The sequence below is a fragment of the Lepidothrix coronata genome, unplaced genomic scaffold, assembly GCF_001604755.1.
Source record: "Lepidothrix coronata isolate B3197 unplaced genomic scaffold, Lepidothrix_coronata-1.0 Scaffold75, whole genome shotgun sequence".
NCBI lineage: Eukaryota > Metazoa > Chordata > Aves > Passeriformes > Pipridae > Lepidothrix > Lepidothrix coronata.
This window is the reverse complement of record NW_016690255.1, coordinates 4,278,733-4,297,836: the sequence shown is the minus strand read 5'-3', so window position 1 is coordinate 4,297,836 and position 19,104 is coordinate 4,278,733. Positions and strand designations below refer to the sequence as shown.

Below are 19,104 nucleotides of genomic sequence, written 5' to 3'. Positions count from 1 at the left end.
TAAGTTTTGTTCAAATTAGACTAAATTATCAGCTGTGAATGTGACAAACTCAGCACAGGAAGGAAAACAAAATATGCCATAGATTTAATTGAGCACTCTTGCTTGAACACTGCAGGACTGCTGTGAGAGATTTTACAGACTTTGAATCCCATAAGTCATTCTCTGGACATTCTCTGCCTGAGGCACATAAAATATGAGCTTCCCCTAGTGACTTTGATAATCCTTTGGCACCAAAACGCCCAGAAAGACTAGGTCTTGGAAATAAGATTTGCCTTCCCTAGGCACCTCCAGCAGCTCTGGCTGAAGATGAAATTCTTTCAGCTTTACAATAAATGTTTTCAAGAATTTGTGATACGTATGAGTATTACACATATAGGCACTTTGCTCATACTTGAAAGCAAATTGCTGTCGGACTGTGTGTCAGACTACATGAGAAGTATCAGACAAAACCAATAAACAACAAAACATCCTTCCCTGACTTAGTGATTTCATTGCTCTGAAGTGTCCTGGTATACTTCTGTGACCATACTCATATGTATCCTCTGCATTTCAAGGATACTTTAAAATCAAGTGCCCTCTGTACCTCATAGAATGTTAAAGGGTTGGAACGGACCTTAAAGATCATCAAGTCCCAACCCCCACTGCTGTGGGCTGGAACACCTCTAAATAGATTGGGCTGCTCAAGGCCTTATTCAATCTGGCTTTGAACACTGCCAGGGCTGGGGCACTCACAACCTCCCTGGGCAACTTGTTCCAGTGTCTCACCATCCTCACAATGGGAAGTTTCTTCCCAATATCTAACCTAAATTTCCCCTTTTACAGTTTGTACCCATTACTCCTTGTCCTATCACAACAGTTCTTGATAAAGAGTCCTGCTGGGGCTTCCCTGTAGGCCCCCATCCGATACTGGAAGGTTGCTATGAGATCTCCACACTACCTTCTCTTCTCCAGGATGAACAGTCTCAACTTTTTCAGTCTTTCTTCTTAGGAGAGGTACTCCAGTCCTCTTGTCAACTTCATGGCCCTCTTCTGGACTTGCTCCAACCATTCCATGTCCTTCTTATGTTGGAGACACCAGAGCTCAATGCAGTGCTCTAGGTGGGGTCTCACAAGAGCAGAGTAAAAGGGGAGAATCACCTCCTTCTACCTCCTGGCCATGTTCCTTTTCATGCAGCCCAGGATTTGTTTGGTTTTCTGGGTTGTGAGCATGCATTGCTGGCTCATGGTGAGTTTTTCATCAACTATCATTTCCATGTCTTTCTCTACAGATCTGCTCTCAATCACCTCTCCATCCTTTTTTTATCTTGTTGTGTTTGGTCTTATAATTAAACCAGACAATCATTCTACCTCCTCTCTATCTTAAGAGGATAAATTCCCAAATGCAAGAATTCAAAGTGTTCTCTGTAAATTTGTAGATTTTACCCATTTTGTCTCATTTTCCCAGTAATGTGTTTCTTCCATTCTCTGTTCTACAAATATTCACTCCTCAAGCTCTAGTTTCACAAAAGTTATATTCCCACTGAGATGGATATAGCAGTAGTCCCTTGGAGAGCACACTAACTCCCAAGGGCATCACCATTGCCTGGTGAGAACACAGGCATGATCTCTTTGTTCCTGGTCCAAGAGAGATTTGTTTAAGCTTCTCTTTGCCAACAACAACTTCCACATTTGCTGAAACATTCAGCGATGAAACAGGTAAAAATAGTAACGTTTTTAGTTGTATAAATTTACTTAATCTTCCCTGACTTCTATAAGTATCAATTTTTAAGTTCCTGAACAGTTATTTCTTTCTTCAGAAAAGCATCAGCATCACAGCCTTCTTTGTGTATGTGTGTACGTATTGTGTATATATGCACGAGTGTGTGTGTTCACGTGTGCTTAACAGAGGTCTCATGCAAGAGACCTTTCTATGAAATTCCTTTCTAAAGTAGAAATTGAGCGTAAAAAATCAAAATTGTCTTTAGTTCCTCTATCACTGTTCTTTTTTTCTACAAGGAAAGCTTTGTTTTCTCTACATGGAGGATAGAGGAACTCAGAAGGATTCCAAGGAATCATTTAACTGCATCAGACCTTTTAGGAACTCAGACATCCTAACCTTGAGGAAAGCAATTGTTAAGGTGAATGTTGCGCTTCAGGAGAGCCAAGGAAAAAAATTATAACATAGAATAGAATCACAGATTTGTTTAGCACTAGTGCCCAGTTGCCAGCTGGTTGTAGCACCACTCTCTGGGCGTGGCTCTCAATCCAGCTTTTTACCTTGTGAACACCAAGACATGAGCAGCCAGTTTCTCCAGGAGAATGCTTTGGGAAATGGTGTCAAAGGCTTTGCTGAAGTCCAGGCAGGCAAGATTCGTGGCCTTTCCCTCATCCACTAAGCAGGTCACCGGGTCATAGAAGGAGATCAGGTTGGTCAAGCAGGGCCTGCCTTTCCTAAACCCATACTGGATTGTCCTGATTCCCTGGTTTTCCTGCACATGCAGTGTGATGTCACTTTAAATGATCTGCTCCATGACCTTCCGCAGCACCGGGGTCAGGATGACAGGCCAATAGCTTCCTGGATCCCCCTTCTAGCCTTCTTGCACATGGGTGTCACATTTGTTAATTGGCTTTTCACTATTTGAGACAGCTCAGCTGTACCCCACCTGTTGCCAGCAGATCTATCGTGTAAACTGACTCATGATCAAAACCCTCAAAATTCTGCCAGTGACACCAGGCTCAAAGCCAGGTATTGATCTGCTGGCTCTTCCTGTTTCTTCTCTCATCATTCCTTGCAATGTCATGATAGAGAGGAATACTACTTGTTCTGATCCCTTAACCCACGGCCCTGAAGTTTCTCATGATTGCCCCCGGACTTGTTGCCACTTCATCACTGGGCGCACATGATTCGTATGTTATGAATGGTTAGTCTTTAAGAACCACATGGTACTTGGAAAACCAGTATCATGATGTTTGATAAATACTGTTTAGAGAGTGGAATGGGGTTGGTTTGAAATACAGTCCTTGGTTCTGAGATAGTTGTCTGTCATCAAGCTGCTGCTGCTTCAATACAAAAATACAAACGCTGCAGCTCAAATAATGACACAAAGTATAGTAGGACAATACTGCATGCTGATGTACTCAAAACTAAATATAAGATATCCCTATGGTGAGTTAGTATTATTATCAAGATTAAACAAGTAAAAGGGAAAAACGAGAGTATCAGATGCAGTTGCAACAATGTCAAAGGAGAATGCAAATCTGCTTCTTATATTACTAATTTAATTTGTATTCAGGATTTAGAATTTACTGATGAATCTTTTTGTCACATCATCCATCATAGCCTGGCACTAGAGAGAAAGAAGATAGAAAAATTAAAAACCTGCTTGTTACTGTAAGCTAAAGAGCATGAACAACATCCATCAAATACAGACAGAAAATAAAAGTGATAGCCAAAGCCAAGTGATCTATGCTGATTTTCTTTTAAACATTTATTAAAATTCTCTAAATGCGGATTCACTTTCCTTTGGTAAATATTTATTGTTATTTCTTTTGCCATGGACTGGAAACTGCAAACAGTGATAAATTAGCTGTAAAGGTGTACAATTTTAATCTTGCTTTTATAAATGCATTTACATCTTTTACTGAAGTGCTGTTTTTTAACACTGATTAGCAAGGATGCACCCTATATCAGCTGTTTATTAAGATTCTCTTTCCTTTTTTTTGCTGAGTCAGAGGACAAGGCATAGGTTATTAGTGGAGGACAGATACTGCACAAGGGACCTTCTACAAAAGTAGCTGCTGCCAGAGGAAGTGTTCTCACTGATTCGGTAGGCTTTAGATTAAGCTAGAGATCAACTCCTTTGTACCCTCAAATCACAAATATCTGAACTTTTACTTACAAAGAAATACACACATTTATTTCTTAAAAGGTTGTGTGAATTCCAGTCTATTTCCAAACTGGAGCTAGTGTAATTGTACCCTCAGATTGTCCAGTATCCAAATATATTCTACAATGACTTGTCTTTAAGATAAAATTGCAAGATATAACATTTATGGTAACAGTGTTATTGGGCCTTAGACGGCAAGTGCAAGGATGGGGTAACAATGTAAAGACTGTACTCTAATACACAATGAACAGTGGTTTCCTACATTTTCCTCCAGCAAAGGAAACCCAAATGTGAACAAAACACAATTCAAAGGGTCTTGCTGTGAGGTAACTCAAGTAGCTCTGCACAGCTATCACACCAACTAAACTAAGGGGAATGGGGAAGACCTCTTTTGGCTACAGAAGAAAGAAGAAAGAAATATTTTCGTTGAACTACACAATCAAAGCAGAGATAAAATCCAGAAGATTTGAAGAGGGTGAGTTGAAGTCAAAGAAAGCATCATGAGCTTAGCCCATGTGCATGTTTATGAAATCCAGGGGGACTATATGAAAACAAAAATGAAAACACATGACAGGAAATTATATTCTTTGTAGTCTAGAGCAATACAATACACCTGGCAAGGAGGAAAACAAATCCATGCAAATTAATTGATGTAGAATTAATTTTAACCTAACGGGATCTATGTATCAACACAGGCAACATGCTGAACTTGGTTACTCAATGCAAATAAGTACTCAAAAAGCTAATAATTTTTTCTTCCATTATGAGAGGATAAAGAATGATATGATAAAGTGTGTTAGTATAAGTTGACACTCATTTTCAGTACAGGACTGATTTGTACTATGTTATTCCTGTTTTGTGTCAGCAAAGCCCCACTAAAATCCTAAAATACAGATAGACAGATAGACAGCCCGCTGCATCACATTTTATTTGTAGCAAAAGTGTTCATATCTCAGCAAAAGCATATTCGTTCCTGGCATAGTATTCTCTGTAAGAGACTCCTACCTCTGCAGTTGTTCATTCTACAAGGTCAAAAATAATCTCTTCAGCTTATTCATAGACTGCAAAACATGGGCTCTGGGAGAAACTTCAAGATCCCTGAACCAGGCACTCACAGATGTGCTATGATAAATATTCATGTATCAATCCCATTTAATTTTGGGAATTTGATTTAGAAGTTGGCAGTCTTACATTCTTTGCTGAGTGTTGAATCGTTCTTCAAAAAAAAATTTTTAATATATTTGGAGGCAAAACTAAGTTATCCAACTTTGAAGGTGTATCTAAAGTCTGATCATAAGTTAGGCTTTTATGTGGCAATACCACATCAGATTTCCCTGTTACCCCTTCCAAACTGTCATATTCTAGTGGTGCAGTTATGTAGAAACCTTAGATGACTTAAGAGCTTTCTACCTTCAAAAAGGAGACTGTATACTCCCCTCCCTCTGCTGCTTCAACATTTCTCGCTGTAAAACCCTTCCCAACCTTGAGCCATCAAAACCCTGTCTGTGCAGTAAATCAATTCAATAAACTAAATCTGGATGGAAAAACAAACAAACAAAACAAAAACAAAAACCAAGGCACAAAACCAAACCAATCTCTTATGTGCATTTGCCTTCAGGAGCAGATGTGTCAGAGTGGACAAAAGAGAAGTGGGATTGCTGCACAGAGATTCAGGCAAATATGAAGTGAGAAAGAAGAAGTTGGAGATGAGAGAAATGATTTTAGAGGAGGAAGAAGAGGGAGATACCTCAACCCCCTTGAAACACCAATGTTGTCTCATTGAACTACATCCAAAGAAGGGATTAAATCTGATGACCGTATTTTCTCTCACTTTCAGTTTTTAATATGGGGTAATTTTTATTCAATTACCATGTCGGGAATACATCACATTTACTATGTAAATTTCCATTTCCCTGTTTTTAAAGGGCTTATCTACCAACAGGTGGAAGTCTAAATGGTGCTTATGCTTAGTCACTAATTCAAAACAGAAGTTAAATATAAATATCTCCACTGCCCCCCAGAATGGTTGGTATTTGTTAGTTTTCTTGAGAACGGAGCTTTATTTTAATTTTGTTACTGAGGTTAGAGGAACTACACTGTAGTAACAGATTCACCCAACGAGACTGACACACAGAAAGTCTGTATCAAACATATACATATACCAGTAAAATAAAGGAAATATTCTACTTTTCTCCGCCTAAACATGCCTCCATTCTCTGTGTGACATTTGTTCTGTTCATTTTTTTGTGAATCTAAAAGATAAACTGTAAAAATTCTGAGTTCCTCTTTTCCTACTGAAGTGTAAACTCAGGCTTTACCTTTCATTTTGATCTTAACTTCATTCATATTCACAGCTAGAGACTTCTCTCTAGAGTTAATGAGCACCTTCAGTTTGAGTAAGCCTGCCAATGTGATATTCTGTGTTCAAAATCAAGAGCTCAGTTGTTGTGTGTTGCCATTGTGAACATTGAGCAATGACTTTGCAAAGGAGTTTGCTTAAGTGCTGAAAACCTGAATTAGCATCAGTGTGATGCTAACAAAAAAACTTGATCAAACAAACCAAGAGCTTGGATAAAAGACTGATCTTGAGATCATCCTAAACTGTACCAGCTGCTGGGTGCCTCAGCAGGGCATTACAATAGTCAAAAACCAGTAGAGCACTTCACCAAAATGCCTTAGTCCAGAACTAAGTCTAACCCCAGAAAAACAGTATCTTTCCAAATGCCTTTAATTCGCAGTCTCTTTGATGAAGTTCCTGAAGAATTCTAGTTCTGCTGATGAATTTCCTGAAGGACACTTGCCTCCCAGGAAAAGACTTGCTACGGTCACTGCAGTGATTTTTACAGGTGATAGGGAACAGATATTGGACTTCGAAAGTGTGAATATTTCTTGATTTGAGTTAGACAAGGATCAATGAACTACAGATTAAAATATTTTCACATAATGGAGCCAAGTGGAAATTTCAGTCAAACAAAATGAAGCTTTTGTAAAAAATTGCAAAGGCATTTAAGAAGACTAGGCAATGAATTTATATACTGCATACAACTAGTTATGTCTTATCTATTTTCTTCATAAATTGAAAGATAAATTCTATGTATGATGGAAACCAGATATCAGGCTGTTCATGTTTATGGTTTTATCTGACCTGATTAGGTAGTTAAAAAGGTAGATCAATGGGAATATAGCTAAGAAAACATATCCTAAAACATTACCCATATTCGGTGAAGACATAGAATGTATCTGCATAACCAGAGAGCATTCTTCAAATTTCAAGAGGTGAATAAAAAGCTTTCCAGTTTATGAAAGGACCCGATAGGTGTTGGTGACAGATTCTGGTTGTGAAGAACATCCTTTTGCATTAAGGATCTAGGAGTAATTAGAAAATTAGAGCATGACTTCTATAAAAATAATAAAGCTGTAGAACAAGGTTCAAGGTTCAAGAAGAAAAGGGTATAGATGAGTTCAAGAGATTCCTAGGACACAATTGTTTCTCAACAAGGAAGAAATTGATGGATATGATGAAAAGGTGAGAAGTTGAATTGTGGGAATAAGATACACCTAGGGGGGAAAAAAAGTACACATGCTGAGTTGCTTGGGCACTTTGTAGTTCAAAAGTGTTTCATGTTCAGTAACCTCTAATAGAATTCTTTATCAGTTTGATTTGATTGTACTTCAGGGTGCACTGTGGCAGACTTTTGCCAAAGCTGGCCATTGCTACAATAAGAGCTGTTAGCTAGAAAGTGTGATGCTCTCTTTAATTATTTCCCTTGAAATATGGAGCCCTATTGTGTGTGTTGCGTATTATTTTAAAATATGATTCAAGCCTTGGAGAAAGCCACATGTGGCCAAGTTTGCTGAAGCAGCCCTAGGTTTTTGTATGCTATTTTAGGGGACATGTTCTCTTTTTCTTTTTTACAGAAAGCTTAATGGGACTTGGCTGTCATTTTGGCAGTCAGGCTGTCCAGGATGCTGCAGTTATCCCATGTTTGTTCAAGTTATATAATCACCCTGGTGAAACAGTGTTGCACAGCCCATTTCACCATCTGAATGTAGTTGTTGTGACAGCTACTGTTTGAAGACAAATTTTCAGGTTTGCCCAATCAGTTGACAGTTGGGCCTGAAAATAATTAACAAGCAAAGAAAAAACGGGGACAAACCTTTCTTGCTGCACATCAAGAATAGGTGAATGGTGGAAGTGTATATATGATAGGTTCTTTTCAATTCCTTCACTTTTTGAAAGACAAGTATGGTTCCTGTGTCTTCCTTCAGCAGGCTTTAGTGCTCTAACCAGGTCTCCTTTACACTGACTGGAAATGAGGAAAGTTCAAAACTTGCATACCAGATGACAAATTTAGTAATCTTAATATATAATGCTGAAAAGCACAGGCTTGCTTTTGCTTTTTGAAATATTCTTTGTTTCCTAAGCTTACTTTCCTGTTGTTTTAAGATGGAACAACATCAATCCCACAGGAATGTAATTTATGTCTAATTAGTTAGACTCTATTGTCTGATATCAATTGACGTGTATTCTGTGAAGGTATCCATATACATTTAAACATAGAGACTTTTTGTTCTTTTCAATTATGGAAGTAATGGAGGCCACAGCTAAAATCAGGAAAGAAATTTGACAAAGGAAAATAGGGAACATTGTTTGCCTCTATCTCCACCCTTTCGCTTGGTTTCTTCTGCTTTTATCTGTATCCCTGTCCATACTCAGTCATTATGTTATATGAAAAGACCTGAATATCTGAACCTTGGAAAGTCAAAGTATGTTTTTTCTTGGCTGGTTTATTAGTTTGTTTGTTTGAGCACAAGCATCCCAAGATTTATTAATCATCCCACCCTTCTGAACCTATTCACTCTGGTTATCATATGAACTCTCTATTCTGAAAAGAACTTTTTATGTATTTTGTGAGCCTTCACTGGAAACACAGAAAGGAAAACTCTCATCTCAGATTGGATTTGCATTCACCCAATACTGAGCACTGTGGCTGTGATCCAGCAAAGCATTTAAGGTTAGTTTATCTTTAAGGATAATCCCATTGAAGGTAGTGGCATGATCCATATCCTTAAATTTAAAAACATAGTTGAGTGCTTTGCTGGATCACAGCCAGAGTACTCAGTACCTTACAGGATTGAACAACCTCTCTTCTTTGACACTGACCTAAGGCAAGATATACAGACATGTGTGAATATATGTTCCTTATAGTATAGAGGTTAAACACAGTATTATTTTCAGGATTTTTTCATACTCCGTTCAATAAAAGATATGTTCCAGTTTCTTAAAACTCTTACCAGTTGTACTGAAAGTGAAAACATTACAATTCCAAAAGAGTCTAACCTAGACTGTCACTCTCCTTTCTTTTTTTGATCATGCTGAATTTTATAACACAGGAGATTCAGGTCAAGTTGGTGTTCTGAGTGAAGGTAATTTGTTAACATACGTTTAAATCCTTGCAACGTTCTGCTGACAAAGACTAACTTAATACTCAACAGATTTAACACATCTCCAGTGCTGGTATACATTTTAAATGAAAGTGCATTTTAGAGTTTGGACTAACTGCAGCCATTTAGGGCTAACTGAATGTCAGGTGCTTCAGGCAGCCAAAGTTAAATATTTCTATACAATTTTGTTTAAGGCTGGTTTGGAGAGTTCCTCTTGAAATGTGGGCACATTTTATTGGCTGCTTCACAGAATATTTAAAGGTGATCAAATCAGTCTAACGTGAATAAGCTTGGCTGCAAATATGGATTCACTTGAAAGGTGTTTTTCTCCTCCTCCTTCTTAATGTTTGCTTTTTATCCCCCTCTTAAGCATCGTTTTCAAATTCGAAGTCCATATTCCTTATCTGAATATCAACCAATCAGACTTTGTATCTGTAAAGACTAATGATACATTCCAAGTATTATTTGCTTGATTATAAAGCCTTATTTGATGGGATACAATCAGTTTTCTGTTCTCAGTGACCCACTGAATGATATTACTCAGAATTCCATTTAGATGATGCAAATTACCTAATCAGTTCGTCTTCTGCCATGGCAATAACTGAACTCAAATGTCAAAGACCATTTAGTAAATAAAATTTCCCTTTTATGTAACTGAAATTATGCTATGGGAAGCTTATGAATTATTAGCTATTGAAATTGTTTTGTTTCTTTCAGTTGGGCAACATAGGTAATACACATCCGCACTCATTTTATACACTGGCGTTTCAGGATTTTGCATTCTAAGCAAAGAAAAAATGCAGAACAAATATGTAAAATTACATTAAATTAAAAGTGCAGCACAGTTATTTATTTCTGTTTCCATTTCTATAATAAGCTATGTCTTAATTCAAAATTTGGGCAAAGTTTTCAATGAAGAAAGTATTTCTCCTCCACTTTTTCAAGTGTTGATCACAGTTGCTCTGTTTCCTCTATTTCTTTTTCTACCATTATAAAAGGCCTGGGTTAAGCAAGCTATGAAATAGCATCAATATTGTACTGGTAGAAATAACCGCAGTAGCTCAAGGGTATTTGTAACAGATATTGTGATATGGTCACACAGAGACATCAAAATTGTCTTTAAACTCTATGGTTTGCTAGCAGTCTATTTCAACAGCACTGAGATTTCTGGGAAACAATTTCTGCTTCGGAGACCTACGTAGCTAACACCGAGTTTGCTGTTTTAGCTACTTTATCCAATGTTCAAGGCATCTGGTAAAACATAGATGAATAATGTTTACATTACCTGCTCTCGTATCTTGGCTGCACAGTCTTCCTCAAAATTACCTCCTGAAAAGATGGACATAGTCTTCTAGATTGTCTCAGACACACATAGGAGATTTTCTGAGAGCAAAGGTTTGAAAGGTTTGCAGTCTTTGCTTGCACAATAATTTGCTGATATCATGGCAAAAAGTCTTACTAGGTAATGGTAAAATGCTGTCAATTTTCATTTCTTCCTCAATATCATTCTTAGCTAACTGTAAAATGAAATTTGATTTTTTTTAAGGAGTTCTTATGCTGAAGCAATGTTAACTACAGTATTTCTGCAAGAGTGAGAAGTGAAAGTAGCTATCAATGTTAACAGTGGCTCATTACAAGTGATCTCACTTTCCAGGTTGTCTGTACTTTCGACTTTAGTCAGATTTACATGGGCCACAGGACATAATGATCTTTCTATAATAAGATTATGTTCCTGACATGTTACATGTTTTCCTTTAAACTGAAGATCAAGAGTGAATTGATATCTGCAATAGAAATCATACTTGAGATTCCTTGAGAAAAATCAACAGTATTTGGTCCATTACATTTATAATATTGGTATGATAAAAAATTTCTTCTTTTTTTTTTTTTTGTTTTGGATACTAAACACACATATGAGCATCTGTAAGAAAGGTTATAGAATTTTGAGGAAAACATTCACTGTTGGAGAGTCTGTGGCTCAAGGATGCGATGCTGTCTCCACATTAGTGAAACTAAAGTAATTTTTATGTAACCAATCCCTACCAACAGAGAGATTCTTATAGACATCTCATTATTGATTACACTGAAGCACACAAATCTAGTATGGAGATAGAAGTTTCAAATTTGAATTTTTATCCTTTCTTAAATCAGTTCAATGAGCCAGTAAGGGATTAGTGTGAAGGTCTGATTTCTAAATTCACTGCAGTTTGAGATTTTCTCAAGAATTAAGATCACAGATATTAAAGAGGAAATAATAGTGAATATAAGGAACATAAATAAAATTTAAATTAGAACTATATTGACTTTTGCTTTTTTTACATCTCAGCAGTGATGTCTAAATTCCATTTTTCACACATTTATAAAAATCAAATAATAAATACTAAAGACTGATGCATTTTTTTGTTCTAAAACCTATCTCCAAAAAAATATTTTCTATGCTTTGGAATTAATCCATAATTTTAGGAGTTGTATAGTAACTGAAGCACTGTATTTGTACCTTTGATCTGACCATATCTTCCATTTGCAGTCAGTCCACTTTATTAAGTTCTACTTACGGTCAGCAGCCCAAATTCATAAAGCATATTTTATTATTATATACATGTATGTTTATACATACACACACACACACACGAAACAATATTTGTTATTTTTAGTATTGAAAACAGAAACATCCTGATCAGCTTACAATGCATTGTATAATTTAAAGATTATTGTTGTCCTCACAATTGTTTATAGCATCCGTGGTCTTCTAAGATATTTTTATTATTTCCTGCTCTCTTTTTTCTCTCAATTTTATCTGAAATACAAGTAATTAAATTTAAGATCCCAGTGAGTCTACCATGGCATTCTTGGGAATCAGACAATAAATGTCCTACAACAGCCAAGCCGCGTCATCAACATCGTTTTACTGCAGCTTAATGCTTTTTGCCATAAAGATCACACACATAAAACTGTATGGACTATCAATCTTACATTTCAAATTTTTTCCTCCACCTTTTCCTCCTTCTGTAATACTCTTTACCTTCAACTGGATATTCTATGATTCCTCGGTGTTTTTAAAAGAACCAGTACAGTTTTCAAAGCCTTAAACAGAAAAAGAACAAATCAGTTAGCCTTTTTATATTCACAGGAGATTATTGTTGAATTTTCAAGAACTTTATTAATCATGAATGTTTGAACTTCATCTGCCACTACTTCTGGTTATTCATTTCATATCTGATACTTAAAAGGAGAGGACATGAGTGTATAAAGAACCTCTTTTCCTTAATGAAACAGTCATATGTAACTATCCTCAAGACTACAGTTTTCCCTAGATTTAGTTAAGTTAAATCACAAAGAGACAATTTGTCTATCCAATGTAACAGAGACTACACAATCCAAGAGCACCTTTGAAACCCAAAATCTAAGAAAGGTTGCAATCAGTAGTCTGGTCAAACTGGATAAATCAAAAAGGAACAGTTTTCATCACAAATTGCTTTGCTTATTATCATCTTGTCTGTGCTGAGCATTCCACTTTTTTTGTTTAACTGAGAGATTTTGCTTTTGTGTTTTCTGACAGAAACTTCACGAATTTTATGAAAAAACCAACCCAAACCCAGCAATCAATCAAAGAAAAAAAAATCCAGTATTGATTATATCTGTTTTGCTTGTAGCTTACTGAGGCAGATGCTTGGATAAAATTGTTGGCTCAAAAATTAAAACTTGAAAGAATAAAGAAGTTGGGAGAGGTAGATGTACCTTTCTTTCCCCTACAGCATCACAAGTCAAAATAGTACTGTTTTGTGTGAGTAGGACTGATAAAGTCAAAAAATATATGCATACACTCTCACATATACACACATATTTACACCCATTATTATAAAAAATCCAGCAAAACCTGTTTTCTAAACATTATTTCATAGAACACAATGAAAGTGCTGTTTGTTGCCCAAGCAATATGCATTTCAGTAAAGGTGCTTGTTTTTATTACAACAAAATCTTTTGGGTCTTCTGTGTTGTTTTTGTTGGATGTCACATTCCTTCCACAGAGTCTATGTGAAATAAGAATGAATCAGCAAGGTCTGAATAAGTTACATATCAGCAAAGGGAACATGAAAACTTTCTTTTCAAGAAGAAAGGCACTTCTAATACAGAAATATGATTTTTCACTAAGCTTAAAATAATGACTGAAAGTTAACAGAGTTAATACAAAAAATTGTTTCATTTAAGATTTGTTGTTTTGTCTAAATGGAAAGTTATCATTTAATATTTTGTTTAAATGTGTAAAGATGTAATCACACAAGGCCTATAGGCTGTGTTTGTTTTAAACAGTTTTGTCATATCTGTTGCAGTACACAAGTAGGGTTATAGCTGTGGAAGAATGAAAGAAGGGCAATATTGCATTGGAAATGTTTCGGTGGACTTCATGAAAAGGCCTGTAAAGTTTTGTTTAATTTTTCTGCTTAAGTGGGTTTTTTTATATAATTCTACTTCTCAGAGAGTTGTCATTAATGCTTTAATCACATTCTACAACAAGAACTTCTGTATGTTCCTTGTTATTCTCCTCTGATATGGATGCACTCATGAACTTTTGTAAATGTAGCAAATTATACTAAAAAAACACCAGACTTCACTTTACTGACTTCTTCTAATCAGAAGTGATCTTCAATGTCCTGGATCTGTTACTTCACAGCAGAATAACAACCACAGTTGAACTTATTAAAAGACAGTCTTATCTTACCTGAGAGTTTTCCTCTTCTCTCATCTCACTTGGTTAACCTCAGTTATATTCAAATAAATATGTTGTGCAAGTATAAGATCTGATTTGTAGTAAATCATTGAAATAATTGTACATAAAACTGCACCTATAAAGGTGTACATTTCACACACTTCAATATCTCCTTTATAACTGCACTGGTATATTAATTCTGTGCTTGCATCTTGAAATAAAGTCTTGAAAGTCTTGAAAAAATAGATTTATACCAGAAAAAAAGCAAAATGCAACAAGAAAACCAATGCATACACAAATCTCCATAATGGGCTCTATTTTTCAAGTACACTGAAGACAAAAAAAACAGATTTCCAATCTATTCTAATTCTTGGCATGAATGCTTCCTTATTCATGGATCGTTGATCTGACGGACTGAAAAGGCAATGACTTCTATTTCTTTTGGTGACTTACATCAGTCTATTTCTAGGGAAATAGAAAAAGGATTCAATTTGTGTACACTGGCATTAGACTGAACTCTGCTGATGGATGTATTTGGCTTCTGTAGGAAGAGTGGGATTATATCCTATCCACTGTGGGCACTGTTTCTGAATGTGTCGTTCGTAAATGTACTTGTAGTATCAGTTGTACAATTTCTGTGTACTGCAATATACTAAAGCTTCTAGACAAATAAGCTTTACCGTGGGGCAACTGAACCATCCTGTTCTTTAACAAATTAATAGAGGGGAATGTGGGTATTTCCTTTCATTTCTGAAGAGGCACAGAGAATGAATATTTGTGGCTAGTATGTATCTCATAAATGAGTAAATTGAGTTATCCAACTGAAGACTAAGCATAGCCAGGCAGGCAGCACGAAGAAAAGCAGTTTTGCAGACGAAAATGCAACTCAGTTTTCTTCCATGGGAGGGATAACTCTGGGCTCAGACTGTGGAAAACAACTATGACCATGAAACATAAATTTTTGTTGCTTATTCTACTAGATTTGCAATTTCAAATCATAGTCCATAGGAAAATATGCAAACAACCTTCCCCATCCCATTCTGTCTGCATAGAAATATTTCATCCTTTACAGCAGCCATAAAGCTTTCACTCATTGTTTGATTTTCTTTAAGGTATTGTAAACATAATACTGTGGTGAGGTGGACTTTGTACCACCGTTGTGGAATGAAAGACTAAGATGCATCCCAGACTTAAAAAAAAAATCTTCAAACCTCTATCCTCTTTCAGATGCAAGGATAAAAATGTGATTCTACTGTAAGAGAAAGAGCAGACACGAATACTGATTACTCTTCCCATCTCCCTTCCTGACCTTTTCCTGGGGAAAAGAGGAGTTTTCACTCCTGTCCATTACAGTTCAAAACATGACTCTTATTTCAGCCAGGGTAGGAGGGGTAATTGAATCTGTCTGCCTACCATGTCATGACCCAAAACCAGAATGCTGAAACATCTTTACTTAGTCAGTCTTACTACTACTGATTGGAAAGAAGAGGATGAGTAAATCCTTGAGCCTCTTCTCAATCTCAGCAAGCATTAGAAGAACAAAAAGTGTCACTTATTATAAAGCTAGTGTGACATTTTGCATAGAGACCTGTAATTATTTGTAGAAATTGAACAGTAAAATCATACTTCTATTTGTGGTTTCTCAGGACTGAAAGAAAATTCATTAACTATATTTTATTGTTATATCACACCTTCCACTGATCAAATGGATTGATGATTAATTGAGTTAATTTATTTTGTTACTTAAAGCTGGGCTACCTCAGCCATGGAATAATTCTGAGCTCTAGGAGTAATTCTGAGAGAATGAATAGGGGTAAAAGAATATACTATCTTCTGATGATTAAATTGTTCTTCCAGTGACCAGCCAAATTACTCTCTGATCAGTTTGTACCTATCTAATATTTTACACTGAACATAGTGACGATGATCATGGGAGGCATGACATGAATTGTAATATTTTCCGTGTTTATATTATAAAGCTGAACTGAGAAAAAAAGTCTATGAAATCAAATGTGAAAAAGTGGATTAGCTTATTCATATTTCTATTCTTAGCTACAAACCACTTATATATATATATAAATATATATTGTTTCTCTGGCATGTAAGGGTCCTGAATTCAATAAAAATTAAAACTTAGCATAAAAAGATATAACTTGATAATCTCTATATTTTTTGTCTTTTAATTAAAAATTAATTTTAAATTTTGTATATATTGTCTTCCTAAAATTAAATAAATTCCTAAATAGATCATTTCAATCAAATAACTAAAACTTGAAAAGCAAGTAAAACTTAAAATTGTTAAAGAATAACAATATATATATTAAAATACATTTCATGCAAAACTTATATATAGTATGTTTGCTGTCTGCCTAGTATTTATTCAAAACCCTTTCTCACTGCAGCTGGTAATGCTGTTTCTAACCACCAAAGACAAGTACAAATCACTGGGGATGTAGAACAGTTGACATTGTTGAAGGTAATTATGTATTATATACATAATATAAAAGTATTTTTCCTTCCTGTATAAAACAAAGCAATTTGTGAATAGTTACATTTCTCCACCTATTCATAATGCTTTCAACAGAACGTTTTTAAAAAAATAATAAAAAAAGCTTGCATTAGAATATTCACACATATCTGTTAGCAATTGCTTAAAGAGAAACACTTTTCAAAAAAACCCACTATAACTGTTAAAACAAACAATTTTTGAAAGTATTCAAGTCTGTATGTTCTCATGGTTGCTGAATGATAGCACTTAAAATGGATCTACTGTCATCTACACCGTGGTGAGTTTAAAACATCCTCAGTAACTCCAGGATCAGTGTCAGTGAGTCACACTGACTCTGTCAGTAGTTCAGAACCTAAGAGAAAAGTGGATAAAGGACTATGATTTCTTTTAAAGACTCTCTTATTATTGCTGGAACTAGATCAGAGCCTGGTATAATATATTGCAAATTCTTTGATTTCTGCTTTCAAACTCTGGTGTTTCTGATAAAATTATACCTATTCTATTAAATATGTGCCGCGCTGTAGACTATAATTTTTATGTTTCCCCATAAATAGGATCTGACATAATACGGAGCCAAAAGTGTTCTTTATCTTCCAGATCTTACACAAGCTACTGAGCTTACAGGTCAGGATTTGAAGGTGGTTTCAAAATCAGATATTGAAGAATAGAGCGAGCCAAGATTCATAATTGAAAGATAATGACTGAGGCATTCATCTGTGAAGTGTATACGTGTTTTCAATTAGCTGCAAATGCTCTTTACACAGTTCAATATAAGAGGCAGCTTAGTCTGATGTCATGGTTTAACTCCAGCCATCAACCAAACCCCATGCACCCACTTGCTCGTTCCTCCACCACTGGGACTGGGGAGAGAATCGGAAGGATAAAAACTAGAAAACATTTGGGTTGAAACAAAGACAAGTTAATAGGGAAAGCAAAAGCCACACACACAGGCAAAGCAAAACAAGGAATTAATTCATTGCTTCCTATGGGCAACCATCACTCCAAATGTGCCCCCCTTTTCTCTTTCTTCCCCGCACTTTATATACTAAGCATGATGTCATATGGTGTGGAATATCCCTTGGGTCAGTTAGGGTCAGCAGTCCTGGCTGCATCTCCTCCCAACCTCCTGTACACTCCCAACTTCCTTGTCAGCATGGCAAAAAGCAGAAAAGGCCTTGGCTCTGTGTAAGCCCTGTGCAGCACTGACAAAAACATCTCTATATTATCAAATCTGTGTTCAGCACAGATCCAAAACATAGCCCCATACTAGCAAATGTGAGGAAGATTAACTCCACCTCAGCCAAAACCAGTAATCTAGGAAACCTGTACTGCCTTTCAAAACAACAGAGATGCTCTTTAGGACAACTCAGACATTTTGAAACTGAGAAAAACACAGGAGCAGATAAAGTGAAAGGAGGAAAACTAGGATGATGGGGTAACAGAGAGGCATATTGAATCACAGAACCCCTTTTGAGTACACACTGCTTTCTCAAAGAGTGGAACACCTTTACAAGACCAACTTTATATGCTCTTGATCAACACGTATACCTGTGTAAACCCATCCTGGCCACCAAGAAACAGGGAGTTTGCTGCTGTCATGACCAAGACTCTGTCTCGAAACAGAGAACCCTGAGAGAGTCAAAAACAAGTCCCCAGTTTTAGAAAATAAGACAGATGTGCAAAGGAAAAATAAATACCATACCTGCTCTCTTCATAAAATGAGTTGTTTCTTGCTGTCAAGGAATTCCTCTTAGGTTCCCTTTTCTCTGTGTAGCTGTGTCTCAGCATTCACTCGTGCTGTACATCATTTATCAGTTCCAGCACTGGGAGATAACCAGCATCTGTGGGATACGTAGTATGCTTTCAATGAAAGCTCTCCCTGTTACCTTTAACAATGTCAATTGTTCTACGTCCCCAGTGTTTTGCACTTGTCTTTGGTGGTTAGAAACAGCTTTCCCATCTGCAGTGGGAAAGGGTTTTAAGTAAATACTAGGCAGACAGCAAACATACTATATATAAGTTTTGCATGAAATTTATTTTGAACTGTAAGATGGTAGGTTTTAGCATTCTTTTTGGGTTTCTTAATTAGGAGCCTACTTTATTAATTGTCAGAAGGTGCCTAAGGAAAGACCATTATTGTCCTATACTTTTCAATCAATAAAAAGAGTCAGGCATTTCTGATTCAAGATATTGAATTCAAACTTGAAATCTCAGACCCAGGAGGCTCTCACATTATAGATAAATTGCTGACAGCAATTCCATCCACACTGCACTTTGGTAGAAGCAATTTTTTCCTTCAAAAATATCTACATAGTTTTGTACCACAACATGATAGCTCCTCTGGTACAAACTATCCTATCTGCATGATTCAGTCCAATCTTCAGAAGTGCTGGGTATGAGGAAAATTCCTGATGCATAGACAAGTCTGACTCATCTCTCACTATGATGTCCAAGCAAGCTTTCTGTGGCTGCTCTGACAGTGAGAAAAACAGCTGAGGCCTGTAAGAAGCAGACTGCCTCAGGATCTCTGTGGTCCCCGCTTGGAAGTTGCTTGCATTCAGAGCTGAGAAGATGGA

At 36.3% G+C, this 19,104-nt stretch overlaps 1 protein-coding gene across 3 annotated transcripts in view; it reads right to left on the bottom strand.

The window, feature by feature from the left end:
* Positions 1-18,337, bottom strand: part of CDH19 (cadherin 19) — a 113,101-nt gene extending 94,764 nt beyond the window's left edge. For 2 of the 3 annotated variants that reach the window (XR_001875588.1, XM_017819594.1), the window contains exon 1: positions 18,231-18,337. The gene's annotated coding sequence lies outside the window, so the exon portion shown is untranslated. Of the gene's footprint in view, positions 1-12,333; positions 12,396-18,230 lie in introns of all 3 variants that reach the window. The other variant, XM_017819596.1, reaches the window with a different exon arrangement.
* Between the last annotated feature and the right edge of the window lie 767 nt (positions 18,338-19,104).